At 36.4% G+C, this 21,576-nt stretch overlaps 1 long non-coding RNA gene across 1 annotated transcript; it reads right to left on the reverse strand.

The window, feature by feature from the left end:
- Nucleotides 1–298: 298 nt before the first annotated feature.
- On the reverse strand, nucleotides 299–1,191 carry LOC145792353 (uncharacterized). Its single transcript, XR_014331747.1, has 2 exons — nucleotides 703–1,191; nucleotides 299–448 (listed from the first exon to the last, which is right to left on the reverse strand). It is a non-coding gene; the product is annotated as an uncharacterized LOC145792353 (long non-coding RNA).
- Nucleotides 1,192–21,576: the final 20,385 nt, after the last annotated feature.

Genomic DNA, 21,576 nt, shown 5'->3' on the forward strand with positions numbered 1-21,576 from the left:
AATTAATCATCCACCTAAGCTAAATAAGAGACAAAAAAAACCTTCTTTAGGGATGAAAAATTTTGTTAATAATTCCATAATATTTTTTTCCACATTATATACCTATTTTATCAAAATCTAAATTTTAGTTCAACAAATATGACCCTGTTCATGTTGAAACCTGTTGAATATAACAATTCCATCACAACTTAACCTAACCTGTTATCAACACATTTACGAATTAACAAAATGAAGATATCCATTCATCATTACAAATAATTTCATCCTAATACAAAAAAATAGTGAAATATCCACAAAATATCCAAAAGTTATAACTTGTTCAATTCCACCAAAAATCCAACAATAACTAGTGCAACTCCAAAAAGTATGTGTATCCTTATCAAACAAAAATGAACATTCAAGCAAATTACATCATTGTTGCACGTCAAAAATGCCACTCTAATCCAATCTGCAAAAAAATAAATTAAAAGTTTTAGTAATTAATCAATTATACAAAAGATTAAAAACATTAGTAACTCATCAACTTACAATTAGATCAATTATACAATTTATCCCTGTAACAGAATTTTTTTGAAATTATGAGAACAAAAAATTAATTTTAAGGCTAATTCACAAATGGTGCATCACATTAATGTGTCGTAAGTTCTTACAACTTATATTGGTCCCTTCCAAGGTGCATCCCATTAATGTGTAATAGCTTACCGCTCAGGTGCTAAAGCTGAGTTATCATCACCACTGGAGAAAGGAAGAAGATCAATGAGTGTGGATGGGGGTTCCGTAGTCAGAATTATAAGCTACATCTTCACGCTATTTGCAAGGGGCAAAAAAGAAAAAAGAGAAAAGAGAAGCACCAGGTTAATATTGCAGAAACAGCAAAATCAAAGCCAATCAACAGTTAGGACTCTCACTGACAAATCTTCTCAATCTAATCCTAGTTGCATAAAGTCTAATAAAAGTTCAATTTCAATATCTGAAATGTTTCACTGCTTTGCCTTTGTATTACCAAGTTAGTAAAAAAAATATATGAAACCATTTGAAGCATAAAACAACCATCGTAAGTGAGTGGTAAGTCTCCCAAACACACAACAACACAACTCTCAAATGAGCCATACCAGCAAGCACAACAAGTTAACAATCATCCAAGTAGACAAATTACTACAACTAAAAGAACAACAAGGTCTTTAACACTCAATCCCTAGGATGCAAAAATTGTTTTGAGGAGAGTGTAACGCCCTCAAAATTAACCCATTATATATCATTGACATGCATTATTTAAAGAAGATAATTTACTAATTCATTCATCAGAGTATTTCTAAATAGAGCATTACATGTAACATCGAATAAAATGCCCTACAGGCTTACATCTTTCCAAGCCAACACTTGGATTCAAAAATATGAGTTCTAATCTCAATACAAGAAAAGCCCTAGGCTTGAATGTTTACATGTACTAATAAATAAAAACTATTAACTAAAGGTAGTCTTCTCCAATCCAGAAGCCAAACCCTCCCAAGCTAAGCCCTTAGAGGTAGTTTATCACCTGAACCTGAAAATGATGTTCCCATAAAGGGTGAGCCACAGCCCAGTAGAAATATACTAAACCACATATAAGCAATGAATAAAGCAATAGCATTCAACAGATGGTTAACCAAAATAATCAATTACTTCATTTTACAATCTCATGACACTATTGCCAAAGATACGTTTTACTTCCCAATTTAATCAACATGGCTCAGAACCTGGCCAAACTTGTAACAGTGAATCACATATATCATATTCACATCCTTCCAATATCAACAAACAAATGAGACTCAAGCTCAAATCAAACACTTCATACTTCCAAATTGATACACATTTTAGTGCTGTATCAATAAAACACTTCTATATAAATAAGCACACATAAAAGTGATGCTAATGGAGTCCATCCCCTATCTCCTCCCAAACAAAAATCCGGTTTAGAGGTCCATCCCCTATCTTCCCCTAAACCGTGGAGTACATCCCCTATCTCCTCCCACACACAAAACAATGTATGCAAATGCAATGCTCAATCAATACACGTATTTTCTGTATCAATGCCATAGTCAAAATTAATGACTTAACCAATGTGATTAGTTTCAGTTATTCCTAATCCACATGCAATGTCTACAACAATCACGACTATCCTCCACCGATAGCCCAAAACAGTTATTTCTAAACTGAAAATAACTATGTCAACAATTCAATAGACAAATGATTCCAATTACCCAATTACACTATTTAACCAATGAATCCCCAATTCCATGGATTTAACCATCTTTTCCCATTTCCATGAATTACTTATACAAATTAATTCAATAATACAATTAGGGTTTTTCCCAAAATTTGCCCAATTACCCCCAACATATCAAATTACCAAAGCTTAGAACAAAACCTATAAAATGGAGTAGGAAATCCCTACCTTGAAGAAAACAACCCGAATGGAGAAGATAGAGATAAATGCCCAAATTCCAATGTGCTCCAAATCACCAAATGTTCAGATTAGAATGAAGCCCAAGCCGCCCTCTATCTTTCTTACAAAGAACTTAAGATGGATTCACACCAGAAGTAGATGAACACCTAAAGAGAAGATGAGTTTTGAGAGAGAGAAGTCGGACCTAGGGTTTGGACACTAGAAGAGAATGAAAAACTGATCAAATACCCGCTGCTGCGTATTAAAACTGGAAAGGCTCGCTCGAGCGAATACTTGGTCGCTCGAGCGACCAGACACAGAGAAACTACGCTCGAGCCAAGGAAGCCTTGCTCGAGCCAACAACTCAAAAGCTCGCTCGAGCGAAAGAAAGCTCGATCGAGCGAAGAACTCAAACCCTCAGGTCTGCAACAAGACACACGCTCGAGCGAAGAAACTATTGCTCGAGCGAAGGACGAACTAACTCGCTCGAGCGAAGAAAAGCTCGCTCGAGTGACCAACTCCTCGCTCGAGCGAAAAACCAAAAACCTGGACAGCAACACTTGGTTTCTAAACCCAATTAACCTGAAACAAACCTGCCCAACACATCCTAAAATTCCAAATGAGAAAATAAAGGACAACAACAACAATTATACTATAACAGAATCTACGGAACCTGAGTCCGGACACAATAATCAAATGGGAAAAGACCGGGGTCGCTATAACCTCCCCCCCTTCAAAGAATTTCGTCCCCGAAATTAAGCATAATTTTTTTTTTTTGAAAACAGGTTTTTTTTCTCAATTCCCAAAGATATTATAAAACAATAATAAACAACTTGACCCAATACTGGTCACTTCATCTCTTTATCAAGAGGCACCTCACAATATATATATAAAAAACAACATATATCTCAACCTGCATTACTATTGTGCATTATTCCTTCCAATGTTAGCAATTCTCATATCGAATTCAATTCCAAAATATAACCATTGACCAAAACATACTTAGTGTTTTACAACTTAAGACATTTATAAAACTCTTAAGTTCAACAATATTACAAAATTTAAATACAAGATTACAAATCAATAAACATGTCCGGGTATTTTTCGCGGACTTCCAATTCACGCTCCCAAGTGGCTTCCTCCACTCCATGATGTTTCCACAAAACTTTTACCAAAGGGATGGTCTTGCCTCGCAAAACTTGATCCCGCCTATCCAAGACCCGAACCGGTCTCTCCTCATACGAAACATCCTCATCAACCACTAAATCGGTCCAATCCAACACATGTGATGGATCCGGCTCATACTTCCGAAGCATACTCACATGAAACACGTCATGTACTCCGGACAACTGCGGCGGCAAAGCTAAACGATAAGCAGCCTCGCCAATCCTCTCAAGGATCTCAAACGGACCAATGAACCGAGGGGACAACTTCCCACTCTTCCCAAACCTCATCAAACCCCGTCTAGGTGATATCTTCAGAAAGACATGATCACCCTCCTCAAACACCAAAGGTCTCCTCCTACGGTCGGCATACGATTTCTGACGACTCTGTGCTGTAACAAGCCTCTTACGGATAAGCTCAACTTTCTCCGTCGTTTCCCTCACCAACTCTGGACCCAACAGAGGTGCATCACCCACCTCGGCCCAACACACAGGAGATCTACACGGTCGGCCATACAAGGCCTCAAATGGTGCCATACCGATACTAGACTGGAAACTGTTGTTGTAGGCAAACTCCACCAACGGCAAGTGCCTCTCCCACGACCCACTAAAGTCTAGAGCACAACCCCGAAGCATATCCTCAAGTATCTGAATAGTACGCTCGGACTGTCCGTCAGTCTGAGGATGATAAGCCGTGCTAAAGGTCAACTTAGTGCCTAAGGCACTCTGCAAACTCTGCCACAACCTGGCAGTAAATCGAGGATCTCTATCTGAGACGATCGCCACTGGGACCCCGTGCAATCTCACTATGTCCCGAATATACAAGTCGGCAAGATGATCTACCGTATCTCTCACGCGCATAGGAATAAAGTGCGCCGACTTAGTCAATCGGTCTACGACCACCCAAATAGCATCACTACCCCGCTGAGTCCTCGGAAGACCTACAACGAAGTCCATAGTGACATGCTCCCACTTCCACTCGGCAATAGGCAAGGGTTGCAACAAACCCGCTGGCCTCTGATGCTCGGCCTTCACTTGCTGGCAAGTAAGGCACTTAAATACGAAAGCTGCCACATCTCTCTTCATACCCTGCCACCAAAACTGGCGACCCAAATCCCGATACATCTTAGTGCCTCCCGGATGCACTGCAAGGCGTGAATGATGAAACTCTCGGAGTACCTCCTCTCGGCAAGACTCCGGCACAAACAGACGGTCTCGGTATCTCACACTCAGGTCGGGATACACCGTCAAACCCTTCTCACCCTTCCCCCCGGAAATCCTCTCACGGAGAGATTCTATCTCAAGGTCACCCCTCTGAGCCTCTAACACTCGAGTCACAAGTGTAGGCTGTGCAACAACAGAAAACAATGCCGCAGTCTCAACGGATTCGCCCAAAAGTAAATCAAACTCCCCAAGTGCACCCAACATCTCCCATTCTCGGATGGCTATACTAGCTATGTCACCAACAGGTTTTCTGCTAAGGGCATCGGCCACCACATTGGCCTTTCCTGGATGATAATGCAACTCAAAGTCATAATCCTCTATGAACTCCATCCACCTCCTCTGCCTCAAGTTCAAATCTTTCTGTGTAAACAAATATTTCAGACTCTTATGATCCGAGAATACCTCAAATTTCTCACCATAAAGATAATGCCTCCAAATCTTCAAGGCAAATATCACCGCTGCTAACTTTAGATCATGCGTAGGGTAATTTTGCTCGTGAATTTTCAACTGACGTGAGCCATAGGCAATTACTTTTCCTTCTTGCATCAACACACAACCCAGACCCTCTCGTGAGGCGTCACAATAGACTGCATAACCCAACCCTCTCTCTGGAATAATCAATACTGGAGCGGTGGTCAGTCTAACTTTCAATTCCTGGAACGACTTTTCACAAGTCTCACTTCATACAAATTTGACTCCCTTCCGAGTCAATCTAGTCAAAGGTGAAGCTACTTTGGAGAAATCTTTCACAAACCGACGATAATACCCAGCTAACCCCAGAAAACTGCGGATCTCAAACACACTCTTAGGCTGTGCCCAATCTTGCACTGCCTCAGTCTTGGATGTATCAACAGACACTCCTTCCCCAGAAACTACATGGCCTAAGAACTTGACCTCTTCTAGCCAGAACTCACACTTCCCAAACTTAGCATAAAGCTTATGGGCTCTAAGTAACTCAAGCACCACTCTCAAGTGTTCCTTGTGCTTCTCCTCAGAAGGTGAATAAATAAGGATGTCGTCCACGAAGACGACCACAAAACGATCCAAAAATTCCCGGAATATCCGGTTCATCAAATCCATAAAAACTGCCGGTGCATTAGTGAGCCCAAATGGCATCACCAAAAACTCATAGTGGCCATACCGCGTACGGAATGTCGTTTTCGGAATATCCTCCTCCCTGACTCTTAACTGATGATAACCTGATCTCAAGTCTATCTTTGAGAAACAACGGGAACCCTTCAACTGGTCAAACAGATCATCTATACGAGGCATAGGGTACTTATTCTTAACCATAGCCCGATTCAATTTTCGGTAATCTATACACAGTCGCAAAGCACCACCTTTCTTTTTAACAAAGAGAGCTGGTGCTCCCCACGGCGAAACACTAAGACGTATAAAACCCTTGTCTAGCAACTCCTGGAGCTGAGTCTTCAACTCAACTAACTCGGCTGGGGGAAAACGATAAGGTGACATAGAAATCGGCGCCGTGCCGGGTACTAGGTCAATAGAGAACTCAATCTCCCGATGCGGTGGCAAACCAACAAGATCCTCGGGAAAGACGTCCGAGTACTCACAAACCACCCTTGGTAACACAATCTGAGTCTCATCACCCTCACTAATCGAAAGGTTAGCAAGTAGACCACTAAGCTCACTCCGTCCTCGCGGAACATACCCCGGTGGCAACACATCACCAACCTGGTCCCCCAGAAAATGAAAATACTCTCCGCTCACGGTACAACAAGTGACCCTCTGGCGGTAGCAATCAATAACTGCCCGGTATGACGATAACCAGTCCATACCCAAAATAACATCGAAACCCCTCATAGGCATAACTACAAAGGAAAATGGGATTCTATGATAATCAACCTCTATATCACAACCCCTAACACCTTGTTTCAAAATCAATTCACCCCCAAGAGGTGACACTACACAAATAGGAGATGCTAGCTGAGCTAACTCCAACTCCAAAACAGATGCAAATGCAGTAGACACAAAGGAATGAGATGCACCCGTATCAATCAAAACATTAGCAACCGAGTTGCAAAACAAAAAGGTACCTCTCACAACTGATGGTGCCGGCACAAGATCCTGCGCGGTAACAGCATACACGCGCCCAGACGACCTCAGATCAACCTGCTCACCCCTAGGAGCATAAGATTGCTGCACTGACTGGGACGATGAAGCCCCCTGATTGGCCCTCGAGGCCTGACCTGACTGAGTTGGCTGCTGACCCTGAATCGGCCTCAAACCCGATGCACCAGGTGTGCCACCCAACTGCGGGCAATACCTCTTCATATGCCCTGGCTGACCACACTGATAACACGAGAGTGGCTGGCCTCTACCCTGACTCTGGCTCTGAGATCGAGCTGAAGATGATGCTGCTCTCTGCACTCCTCCCCTCTGAGGACAAACTGGAGACTTGTGGCCCAGCTGGCCACACTTGAAACAGGTAATGTCTCCCTGACTGCCTTTCCCCGAACTAGCACTCGGCACAGGAAAAGTCGATCTAGAAAAGCTACCCTGAGACTGCTGAGGATTAAAACCCTTCTGTCTCCTACCATCATTCTGACCATCCTGACTCCTCTTGGAGCCCTTCTGTCCTTCCTCCTCCTCCTGCATCATGATTTCCATGTGGGCTGCAGCATCAACCATACGCCCATAATCCCGAATCATAGTTCCCCCAACTCTCAGCTTGAGGCCACGCCTCAACTTCTTCTCAAACTCAATACAACGGCGTTCCTCAGACGCCACCAACTCAGGTGCAAACCTGGACAAACTAGTAAATGCAGCCTCAAACTCGGCCACTGAAGAACTCGACTGCTTAAGCTGACAAAACTGGTCTCGCAGCTTCTCCTTGACAACTGGAGATAAGAACTTCTCCTGGAAAGCATTTACAAAAGCCTCCCACGTACCTCCTATACGCCCCTTAGTAAACTTCCACCACTGACCCGCATCCCCCTTTCAACTGGAAAGATGCCAAGGTCACTTTCAACCCCTCGTCTTCGATGCCAAGCATCTCAAACGTCTTCGTTGTCTGTTCGAGCCATTCATCTGCCTTAAGCGGCTCTTTAGGATCACCCACAAATTCATCCGGATTAGACCGGAAGAACTCCCTCTTCAGAAAGGAAGGTCCTGCATCCGCAATAACAGCCTGAGCTTGATTCTCAGCTCTGAGAATGCCTACTGACTCCCTGAATACCCCTGCTATCTCTCGGGCTAGAGCGCCCATAGCCTGCTGGCCTACTGGCTCGGCCACATTGGCCTGGCCAATTCCCTCTTGAACTGCCGGAATCTCTTCTGGCACAGGCACCTCCTGCCTACCCGGCCTACCACGCCTACCGCGTCCTCGTCCTCGTCCTGACATCCTAATAAAGGAAATAAAGACATTAGCACATTAATAAATGTGCCGAAGCTAAACACTCGCGTCCTAATGCAATGGACAACAATAATTCATTCCACGTAAGCACATAATCACATAAGCACCTACGAATTTCATTCCCGGATAATGATAGTCCCAATGCGTTACTATAGTTCCGGTTGGAAGCAGTAGTGATCAAGTGCCTTTCCAACAAGACTACTAGAAACTCAAGGGTCCAATCAACATCCTAGAAACTACATTCCATACCCACATAATCACATAAACATGTTATCACATAAGCATATAACATTACACTAAGTCTCTCTCAAACGAGACGAACCCAATGTGATACTAATCACTTCCCACGTACCCAAAGTATTAAAACCCGGTACGCTCTGATACCAAGTTGTAACGCCCTCAAAATTAACCCATTATATATCATTGACATGCATTATTTAAAGAAGATAATTTACTAATTCATTCATCAGAGTATTTCTAAATAGAGCATTACATGTAACATCGAATAAAATGCCCTACAGGCTTACATCTTTCCAAGCCAACACTTGGATTCAAAAATATGAGTTCTAATCTCAATACAAGAAAAGCCCTAGGCTTGAATGTTTACATGTACTAATAAATAAAAACTATTAACTAAAGGTAGTCTTCTTCAATCCAGAAGCCAAACCCTCCCAAGCTAAGTCCTTGGAGGTAGTTTATCACCTGAACCTGAAAATGATGTTCCCATAAAGGGTGAGCCACAGCCCAGTAGAAATATACTAAACCACATATAAGCAATGAATAAAGCAATAGGATTCAACAGATGGTTAACCAAAATAATCAATTACTTCATTTTACAGTCTCATGACACTATTGCCAAAGATACGTTTTACTTCCCAATTTAATCAACATGGCTCAGAACCTGGCCAAACTTGTAACAGTGAATCACATATATCATATTCACATCCTTCCAATATCAACAAACAAATGAGACTCAAGCTCAAATCAAACACTTCATACTTCCAGATTGATACACATTTTAGTGCTGTATCAATAAAACACTTCTATATAAATAAGCACACATAAAAGTGATGCTAATGGAGTCCATCCCCTATCTCCTCCCAAACAAAAATCCGGTTTAGAGGTCCATCCCCTATCTTCCCCTAAACCGTGGAGTACATCCCCTATCTCCTCCCACACACAAAACAATGTATGCAAATGCAATGCTCAATCAATACACGTATTTTCTGTATCAATGCCATAGTCAAAATTAATGACTTAACCAATGTGATTAGTTTCAATTATTCCTAATCCACATGCAATGTCTACAACAATCACGACTATCCTCCACCGATAGCCCAAAACAGTTATTTCTAAACTGAAAATAACTATGTCAACAATTCAATAGACAAATGATTCCAATTACCCAATTACACTATTTAACCAATGAATCCCCAATTCCATGGATTTAACCATCTTTTCCCATTTCCATGAATTACTTATACAAATTAATTCAATAATACAATTAGGGTTTTTCCCAAAATTTGCCCAATTACCCCCAACATATCAAATTACCAAAGCTTAGAACAAAACCTATAAAATGGAGTAGGAAATCCCTACCTTGAAGAAAACAACCCGAATGGAGAAGATAGAGATAAATGCCCAAATTCCAATGTGCTCCAAATCACCAAATGTTCAGATTAGAATGAAGCCCAAGCCGCCCTCTATCTTTCTTACAAAGAACTTAAGATGGATTCACACCAGAAGTAGATGAACACCTAAAGAGAAGATGAGTTTTGAGAGAGAGAAGTCGGACCTAGGGTTTGGACACTAGAAGAGAATGAAAAACTGATCAAATACCCGCTGCTGCGTATTAAAACTGGAAAGGCTCGCTCGAGCGAATACTTGGTCGCTCGAGCGACCAGACACAGAGAAACTACGCTCGAGCCAAGGAAGCCTTGCTCGAGCCAACAACTCAAAAGCTCGCTCGAGCGAAAGAAAGCTCGATCGAGCGAAGAACTCAAACCCTCAGGTCTGCAACAAGACACACGCTCGAGCGAAGGAACTATTGCTCGAGCGAAGGACGAACTAACTCGCTCGAGCGAAGAAAAGCTAGCTCGAGCCAAGAATGCAAAGCTACAGGTCCATACTGGACGCCATCTCTCGCTCGAGCGACCAACCCCCAGCTCGAGCGAAGAACCAAAACGACATCTCGCTCGAGCGACCAACTCCTCGCTCGAGCGAAAAACCAAAAACCTGGACAGTAACACTTGGTTTCTAAACCCAATTAACCTGAAACAAACCTGCCCAACACATCCTAAAATTCCAAATGAGAAAATAAAGGACAACAACAACAATTATACTATAACAGAATCTACGGAACCTGAGTCCGGACACAATAATCAAATGGGAAAAGACCGGGGTCGCTATAGAGAGTGATGTTGCCAAAGTTCTATGATGAACTTGTGTTGTAATGTATGACAACATTATTGGAATATATATTCTAACTAACAACATCAAATTTCCAAGAGCCTTGCAAAATATGTTCTGCCAATTCACATAAACATGAAATTTTAGAACTAATGGAATCAAGCCATATTTTACTTCAAAATAAGATAATTTTCTTTTATGTACTTGTGAATCTCCATAGCATAAACAGTTACCCCATCATGAAATTATGTTTGAATTCATCATTATGCACAGAGGGGGAAAATATGGAACTCGGAACTTATGCACGAGTTCAGGCATTTTCCTACTCTATCTCCGACCAAACCAATTTCCAAGGTCTGCTTTTTGTTCCTAATCTGGGATTCAGAAAAGATTAAAAAAAAAAAAAAAGAAGAAGAAGAAGAAGAAGAAGAAGAAAAGAAAAGAAAAAAAAAAAACACTTTTATCATTGAGAAAGGTCAGATGCATTATGTTAAAAGCATCCAGATTTAGGGCAAAATTTTCAACCCAAAAAGTAAACCAATCAACTTAGACATTCATACATGAAAAACTAAAGAAAAATCATCAGCTGAGGGAAAACCAATCCTTTCTTTATGGTCATGTCACATGGACAGTGGCAGCACATGGGTAAGACAACCAGTGTGGTTTCTTCACTTGGGCAGCAAGGACACAATGTTGCAGTAACACAGCCATGTATAAGAAAAAGCATAAGAAAGGAATAGAAGATGTTTCTTACCTCAATAGAAAGGAACATACTCTTCTAGCTCCCCCCAAATAGGGGCCTATGAGCCCACCTACAGCCCTAGCTGTGGCTGTAGTAGACTGAACCAGATTTTTTTCAGCTTCTGATGGTTTAACCATTACTGGCTAACCAAGAGGAGGCTGGCTAGAGAGTGCTATTGCTGTCACGCCCTCAAAATTAACCCATTATATATATCATTGACATGCATTATTTAAAGAAAACACTTTATTAATTCATTCATCAGAGTATTACCAAATAAAAACATTTCATGTAACATCAATTTAAATGCCCTATGGGCTTACATCTTTCCAAGCCAACACTTGGACACAAAAATATGAGTTCTAACTCAAACACAAATAAAGCCCTAGGCTTGAACGTTTATCAAATAAAAACAAATAACTAAATATAGTCTTCAAAATCCAAATCCTTCCAAGCTAAGTCCTTGGAGGTAGCTTATCACCTGGACCTGAAAATGATGTTCCCATAAAGGGTGAGCCACAGCCTAGTAGAAAAATACTAAACCAAATATAAGCATTGAATAAAGCTATAGCATTCAATAGATGGTTAACCAAGATAATCAATTATAACTTAATGCAGTCTCATGACACTAACATCTGTGACATGTTTCAATTCCCATTATTATCAATAAGACTCAGAACCTGGCCAAACTTACAACAGTGAACTATATAACATATTCACATTACCTCCAATATCAACAACACAGATGAGACTCAGGCTCATATCAAAACACTTCATACTTCCCGTTTGATACACATTTTAGTGTTGTATCAATAACATGTAAAAACACTTCAATATAATAAGCACACATAATAGTGATGCTAATGGAGTCCATCCCCCTATCTCCTCTCAAACAAAATCCGGTTTAGAGGTCCATCCCCTATCTTTCCCTAAACCGTGGAGTACATCCCCTATCTCCTCCCAAACAATATGCATATGCAATGCTCAATCAATACATGTATTTTCTGTATTAATTCAATAGTCTAAATTTATGACTTAAACAAATTGATTAGTTTCAATTTTCCCTAATCCACATGCAATGTCTACAACAAACATGACTATCCTCCACCGATAGCCCAAAACAGTTATTTCTAGACTGGAAATAAATATATCAACAATTCAATAGGCAAGTGATTTAAATTATCCAACTACACCATTTAATCAATGAATTCCTCAATTTCATGAATTTAACCAAATTCCCCAATTTCCTTAAATTAATTATACAAATTAATTTATTAATACAACTAGGGTTTTTCCCAAAATTACCAAAGTACTCCCAACATATCAAAATACCAAAACTTAGAACAAAACTTATAAGTTGGAGTAGGAAATCCCTACCTCGAAGAAAATAACCCGAATGGAGAAGACGGAGATGATGACCCAAAAACCCAAGTGCTCCAAAACTACAAACTCTCAAATTGAAACGAAGCTCTCGACTCACTCTATCTTTTTAATAAAGCAACTAGGGTAGAAACACCCTAAAAGGTGATGAAACCTAAGAGAGAAGGTGAGTAGAGGGAGAGAGAACTCGGAACTAGGGTTTTAGGATCAAAATTATGTGAAAAAATGTTTTAAAAACCGCTGCTGCGTATATAAACCCGACAGGCTCGCTCGAGCGAACACTTGGTCGCTCGAGCGACCATACACACGAAAACCTCGTTCGAGCGAAGAAAAGCTCGCTCGAGCCAATAATGCAATGCTTTAGGTCTGCAACCCAGGAGCACGCTCGAGCGACAGAATTCTCGCTCGAGCGAGGAACTTAAAAAAAAACAAACACCACGCTCGCTCGAGCGAAGAAAATCTCGCTCGAGCGAAGAAACACTGCTCTCAGGTCTATACTAGACGCAATCACTCGCTCGAGCTAAGAAAAGCTAGCTCGAGCCACCAGACACAAAATGCAACCCTCGCTCGAGCGACCAAGCCCTCGCTCGAGCGACCAACCCAAAAACTGGACAGCAACACTTGGTTTCCAAACCCAACCAACCTGAAACAAACCTGCCTAACACATCCTATAACTCCAAATGAGAAAATAAAGGACGACAACAACAATTATACAATGACAGAATATACGGAACCTAAGTCCGGATACAATAATCAAATGGGAAAAAGACCGGGATCGCTATAATTGCCATAGGGATTGGCATTGCATCAAAAAATTCAATATAACTGCAAAGAAGCTGCATTAGCATCTAGATGGTACTAAGAAGGGAAATGGCATAAATTAAAAAATTCAATACTTGGTCCTGATTTTTGAAAAAAATGAATAAATGAATAATGACATAAATTAGAATGTCTGTAAATGACTGCACATTTACTTACAGCAGCAAAACTCAACCCCATATAAAAAGACTTGTGTAATTAATTTTTCCCAAAATATAAAAAGAATCTAATTAAGCAAACTCCAAACCAACAAACCTACCAAAAAAGAAAAAGAAAATAATCCAAACCCACACAACCCTTCATCTCTTGCACTTGTTAGCTATAATTCACCCCTTACCACTGCCATAAATAAACCCTGAAGTTTCAAACGCTATACCTCTCTCAAATGAATTGTCTTCATAGCACATGTTCCCAATTTGCACTATATTCTGCTTTCCATTGAAATTTGCAAAACTGTCTAGTATTGATGGATTAATACCAATTCTGGTTCCTCCCTCAGCTTCTCTTATGTCCAGTCTCTTATATATGTCACACACCAAGGACTAGTTAGATTATCCATAAGATTCAACTTTCAAGCAAGTTTTGAATACCTTGATGCATAAATAGCACAACTGTTGAATTCATTTCAACCAGGTAACTATATATATGGTTTTCATGATTTTTCTTGCATGATCATATAAATATAAATCTGAAATGGAAATCATACAAAATTATTTGAACCATTCATTTATATAACACCCAATTCTGATATATCAAGAAACAGTTAAAAGTAATCAGACACATGAATACAATATTTACATATTTCACCTTGAAACTAAGACTACGCAATGATATTGCATGACCAGAAAAGTTACAAGAGATATAAGATAGTCACCTCCCCTCAACTACAAATACATAGAAATTAAAGCAACAAATCGCAAAATTACCAAAAAAAGACATTATCAGATTTCAAACTACCCAACAAAAATCTAGAAAACTCAATTACCAACAAAAAAAAAAACACACAAAAAAAGAGACAATTTATAGGAACAATTATATGAACCCGCAATCACATAAATCTAGTCCATGTGAGCTACTACAGAGACAATTTGTAGAAAACATATATGATGCAACAATATGATTAGCTAAACATATGAGCAAAAAGGAAAAAAAAAAAAAACAATATCAATGACCATAGATGAGAAAAAGTGGCCATACAAGAAAATTAACAAATTGTAAAATATAAAAGAAAATATATTTTCCTAATGAAAATAGCCGAAGAGCATCGCCAAAAACAACACAAGCTCAAATCCTAATGAAAACTACTCTATGAAATGTCAACAAATTAGCCAGTCAATTGAGAAAACAAATCAAGACAAGTTCTTCTTAAGTAGAATTAAAAATTATTCTTAAGCATCTAAAACTTCCCAATGTCACAAGTTTAATAAAAATTTTAAAGCAAACTAATTTATTAACATTCATAGCAAGTCTTCGTAGCAAAAGTTCACCAGCCCTAGAAGGCAAGCAACAAGGAATCAAAAACCCAAATGTACCACTTTAGCTTGCATGTTTGGAGCCGGAGGCCCCCTGGGGGAATAATTACACAAATCTTTGCAGTATTAGAACCACAGGTGCCTACAGCAGTTTATTCAACCGTGCCATAGCCCTACAAGCCAAAAAAATAAAACAATTTATGACCCACCCCCCCCCCCCAAAAAAAAAAAAATAAAAAATTGTGAACTAAGAAAAAAGATGAAATACTCATGTTTCAATTGGTTTCCAAAGGAAAAACATGGAAGTGATTGAAATTTAGAATCTCATATTATCTCCTTTTTGGACTTGTGTATATAGTAAAACAAGGGTAAGAGTAAGATATTTTGTAATGACACCAGGTTCAAAGCATGAGGAGAAAATGTCTTCGAATGAAGTGTATTCATAAGCATTTTAAGTCAATGGAACAATTCAATTTTATTGTAAAAAAAAACCCAAGAAGAGCATGAAGTGAAGAGTTTCTCAGCAAACATCATAAGAATAAATAGTCTAGCCCAAGGATATACATTTGGTCATCATAAACAAAAGAAATGGAATTAATTGACAAATAATTGTTCTCCTCTAAAAAAAAATCCTTTCAACTATGAAGGAACAAAATGAATTTCTGCCAATTTGGGAGAAACCCTAATTTTAGAAAGTTCTCTATATTTTGTGGCCCCGTTGTGTCATATTGAAGAACCTATAGAAAGACTGAAGAACCAGACGGAACATTAAAATTCTACTTTCCAGTCATCCTAATAAACCATTTCATAAGTCTTTGAAGTTGAAGAAACCCACCAACTTGAAATACTAAAAACTGCATAAAGAAAGTGTACTAACTAAAAACAGATTTTATTGTTAGGCAGAAGTTACATGGGGTTTCCTTGCTACTTCAAACCCCATCTGAAAGCCGAAGTGTGACAGAAAGAAAAAATTTATAGAGTTTAGTGAAAAACATCATAAAGAACCAGACATGGAAGATTGAGCAAATCTGGCCAAACAATCTGGTTGAGGAGATGTGGTGGTGAGATTTGACACCAATAGACAGATCTGAAATCTTGAGATTTTTGGCGTTTCTACAACTCTGATTGCCGAGAAATAGGTGAGATCTTTCATCATCCGCGTAATCTGAAGGGCAATCGCTACGAACGGAGATCTAAGGAGCAGTTTGTGCACCCAAAACAAAAAAAGTGTTTGTGCCGAAGAAGATATGAGAATGAGGAGGGAGAGAGATAGAGGGAGAGGGATAGAAGACATACCTCTGCCGTGAGAATGAGAGAGAGGCGAGAGAATGAGATGGCGCTTCAATTTTTTCTTTATAAAAATAAAATTTTAAATATATATATATATATATATATATAATTACAAGTTAATTAAGAAAATGTGATTAAAAAAAATATAATCACATTTAATTAAAAAGTAACGTAAAAAATAAATACTATCATACTTAAATTAGATGTAATTAAAATATTAATTTAATTTTTTTAATCATATTTTTATTAAAAGTGTCATGTTTTGATTTTTTATGTGTAATCTTTAAGCATTTTTGTAGTAGTGCATTTTTAGAGGAAGATCACCAAAAAACAATAAAAACAATTTATATTTTTTTTTTTGAAAAAATTAAAACTAATTTGAGAAGTATAAAAATCAAAAATAAATTTTATAAATTATTTATGACTTCCTAAAAGATAAAATTATACAAAAATAATATGTATTTTTTTCATTTTTTCACCAAACTTTTTTTTAGAGGAGAACAATTACTCTGAGGCCGATCGAAAACAGATCAACTCAGATCTAGGGTTTTGCCCAGCAGATTTGACGGCCAATGAAGACCTGTCTTCGTTCGATTTTGTGGTCTCGCGATTCAGAGCTTCGCAAAGAATACGAAGAAAACACTACTTACTCTGTTTCTTTGTGAAATGGTGGAGAGAGAGAGAGAGAACTTTCAAGTCGAATTTTTTTTTATCTGCTTCATGGTTTCGAATTAGATTCAAAACAATGGAACTCATATTCGAAATCCCTTATTACAAATTTGGGGAATATCTGAAAAAATCAAAATTAAATAATTTTCATACAAAATAAGGTAAGGAGAGGAAGAAGCAGTCTATGAATCTACACAAATATGAGGGGGGAAAAAACCAAAACCAAAGATGAAGATGAAGATGAAGACAACCAACTTACCAGTCAATGAAATACACTCTCAATCGTTGCTTTCAAGGACTCCTTACAGGAAGAACACCATGAAGAAGAGATGGATAACTCTGATTTCAGATACACAAGAGAGATCGATTCGGTCTTATAGAGATTGAAACCCTTCCCTCTCTACGTTCCCTTTCCAAATTAGAACCAATTAGAAGCCAAAGAGATTCTTGGGGGAAAAAGCGTATAAGAGATTTTATTTTGCCGCTTTTTTTTTTGGGGAGAAAATTTATATTTTCGCTCTTATTTTTTTTATCTTATTATTAACGACTTAGCTTATGCGTCATAAAAAGTTTAATATTTTTAACGGTTGACTTTTTGTGCGTCGTGAAAAATTTAATATTTTTAACGACTGACTTTTTGTGCGCTGTGAAAAGTGTAATATTTTTTACGGTTATCGTATGTGTGTCGTGTGTAATTGATGTATTAACGGCACGCCATATACACGTTGTAGAAACTTTTATTATTAATTGGAAAAAAAAATCATAAAAAAAATATTAATTGGAAAAAAATTAATTGAAAAAATAATTTTGTTAGAAAAATTTGTAAATTTTTGTTTAAAAACCAACGAAAACTTATTTTTTTGAATTTACGTTTTTTTTCCTCAAGGTTACAAGCTAAGACAATCATTTATAAACTATAAAAATTATCAAACAAGCTTTTATGACAGTTTTTTAAATTTTTGAAAATATAAATTGAAAACAGAAAACAAAATGGTTACCAAACAGGTCTCAAATGGTAAAAATATCGTAAAATTAACAAATAATTAAATAAATTACCAACGCAAAAAATGACTTATCAAAAGATTCTTAGGCTATGTATGGTTTGATTTTTAGATTTTTTTTAAATTAAAAATTAATTTGGTTAAGAAATAAGAAATAAAAAAATTATTTTTTAAACAAAATGAAAATAATTTTTTTATTTTTTTATTTCTTAACCAAATTAATTTTTAATTTTTTAAAAAAATTTCGAAAAATCAAACCATACATAGCCTAAGAATATTTTGTAAATTAAAAATCAATAATTTTGGAAAATTGATTAATTTTTCCCATTAAGTGATTTAAAATTTTGATAGATATACATAAAAAAAATACATAATTATATTATTAAATCATAATTCAAATTTAGATGTTATATCTTTTTGAGATCTATAGCTAAATTCTTATCTTTTTATTTTTTTATTTTTGTGTGTGACCATAGCATATGGGAGAAATTGAAAAGGGTGTTGCAGTAATTATGAGAGAAGTCAAAAGGGATTGTGGGTTGGGAGAAGTCAATAAATGCTGAGGTTGGGTTGGGAGAAGTCAATAAATGCTGAGGTTTTTTTTTTTTTAAATCAAAAAATTAGAAAATTAGAATTAGGAGATTGGAGCTCCCACAGGCCTTGGGGTTAAAACCCCCATTTTGCTTAATATATAGTATAGATATAGATAGATAGATAGATAGATAGATAGATAGATAGATTTAATAAGAATTTATGTTTGTTTTAGATATTTTTTTAATATACAAATTATTTTTTTAAAGATTTTTTTATAAAAATAATTTAACAATCTCGTCACTAGTCATAGTGTATGAGAGAAGTTGAAAAGGGCGTAGGAGTAGATATAGGAGAAGTCAAAAAGTGGGTTGGGAGAAGTCAATAAATGCTGAGCTTTTTTTTTTTTAAATAAATAAATCAGAAAATTTAGATTGGGATATTGGAGCTCCCACAGGACTTGGGGTTAGAAACCCCATTTTCCTTAATATATAGAAGATATAGATAGATAGATAGATAGATAGATTTAATAAAAATTTATGTCTGTTTTAGATATTTTGGATGAGATCTTATAAAAAAAAGTGTAGACATGAATGCCCTTCTATTTTATTGTGTTTATAATTATCTATATATGTGAATTGTGATTTTTAAATGTTTTTTTTAAATATCTTCTTTTTTGCCTTGTTTATATTATATTAAAGTTTAATATTTTGATAACAATCATATGTGTTGGATTTTTCAAGGAATTAAATGTCTTTTTTTTATTATATTATATTAAAGTTTAATATTTTGATAATAATTATATGTGTTGAACTTTTCAAGAAATTTTTTTATGTTTGTTCTTAATGCTTTAAAGTGTTATTATGAGGGATAATAATCATATGTGTTGGAACTTTTCAAGGAATTCATATGTGTTGGATTTTAAAGAAGTTTTTTTTTATGCTTGTTCTTAATGCATTAAAGCGTTATTATGAGGGTAAAACTTGGGAGTTGGGAGATGTTAATAAATGCTAAGATTTTTATTTTTTTAAATCAAAAAATCAAGAAATTTAGATTGGGAGATTGGAGCTCCCACAAGGATTGGGATTAAAAACCCCATTTTGCTTAATATATAGTATAGATAGATAGATAGATATATCTTCTTCTTTTTTTTTTGTGTGGTTTCTATTCGGGTATTTTTTTTTCAATTTATTTAAGATGGAGTTGTGGGTATCTTTTTTTTAAAATTTAATTTATCTGTGATTTTCATTTGTTTTTAATTATTATTATTTAGGTAAGTTATAATGTGAGTTAGATATGTGATAGATATGTAAGTTTTATTGATTTAAAGTTTATTTAGATAAACTTTAAAGATTTTTTTTTTTTTAGTTTTTTAGTTTTTTTGGTTATGTTATAATGTAATATATAAAATATAGGTAGATATCTACAACTTTAAAAGAAAATATTATCTGATTTTTTGGGGAAGAGAAAATGAATGCAAGTTTTAATATTTTTTTTTGAAAATTTGTGAGAGAGATTAGGAGGGAGAGATTATGAAATATTTTTGTTATTAAATAAATAAATTAGTCAATAGTTTTTTTTAATCTATTTTGTAAATTAAAAATCAATAATTTTGAAAAATTGATTAATTTGTCCTATTAAGTGATTTAAAATTTTGATAGATATACATAAAAAAAATACATAATTATATTATTAAATCATAATTCAAATTTAGATGTTATATCTTTTTGAGATCTATAGCTAAATTCTTATCTTTTTATTTTTTATTTTTGTGTGTAACCATAGTATATGGGAGAAATTGAAAAGGGTGTTGCAATAATTATGAGAGAAGTCAAAAGGGATTGTGGGTTGGGAGAAGTCAATAAATGTTGAGGTTGGGTTGGAAGAAGTCAATAAATGTTGAGGTTTTTTTTTTTTTTTTTAAATCAAAAATTTGGAAAATTAGGATTAGGAGATTGAAGCTCCCACGGGCCTTGGGGTTAAAAACCCCCTTTTGCTTAATATATAGTATAGATATATATATATATATATATATATAGATATAGATAAATAAATAGATATAGATCGATAGATAGATAGATATAGATAGATAGATAGATAGATAGATAGATAGATAGATAGATATAGATCGATAGATAGATAGATAGATATAGATATGGCACATACCATTTATATGACACAAGGACCAAAGTACCGGGACAACTACTGCAATTTGCTCTCATCTAAATTAAAGGGATTTAAAAAGTTAAAAAAAAAAAGAACAAAAAATTATAATATTAAAAAATGTTCACTAAAAACATATAGATTAAAAATTAAAAATTAATTATTGTAAACTCCATACTAAACAAGGTAATGTTTTCCATTAATTTGAAAATTAAAAAATTATTATTAATTTTTCCTCTGTTTTTTATTCTCACAAAAAAAAAAATAGCTACATTAATTATTTTCTTTTTTTTTTTTTGTGGAGAGGGGTTTTGACCTGCGATTTTTCTAAAATGGGTGTTCTAGACGGAAAGGGTAGAGTTGGTTCAGACAATAAGAAAAGTGCTTATGCAAGAGGCGCCTTCACTATGAGCAAGAATAGTCAGTTTTGCATAGGGTGCCTTCTTGTATAATAGCTTCAATACTGGTATGCATGAAGGGCTTAAGTGTGAGACGTATAAGAGGGGCTTTAGTGCGAAAATAGAAGAAATGGTTTACAGAGTGTCTTCTTACTTCACGACTTCAATACTTGTGAGAGAGGAGTAGGCTCAAGTGCGAGAGAGAAATGAGGGTTTGTAGGAAGTGTCTTCTTGGGTCACGACTTGAGTGTCCGTGCACATGAAAATGAGTGATAAGGGTCAGAGTGTGTCTCTTGGGGTCACGGTTTTAGTGCTCCAAAACACAAAACCATAGCATATTAATAAAGAGAAATAATTAGTGAAAAAATGTTTTTGTCTTCTTAAATACAAGAATAGAGAATTTATTATTGGTGATGAAATATTTTTGTCTCCCACAACATAACCTTATGAGACGAAAAATATATTCATTGTGCAATCAATCAGAATTTATTAGTGACTAAATATTTTCATCTCCCAC

This window comes from Camellia sinensis, chromosome 6 (genome assembly GCF_055761805.1).
Source record: "Camellia sinensis isolate YWXY chromosome 6, ASM5576180v1, whole genome shotgun sequence".
NCBI lineage: Eukaryota > Viridiplantae > Streptophyta > Magnoliopsida > Ericales > Theaceae > Camellia > Camellia sinensis.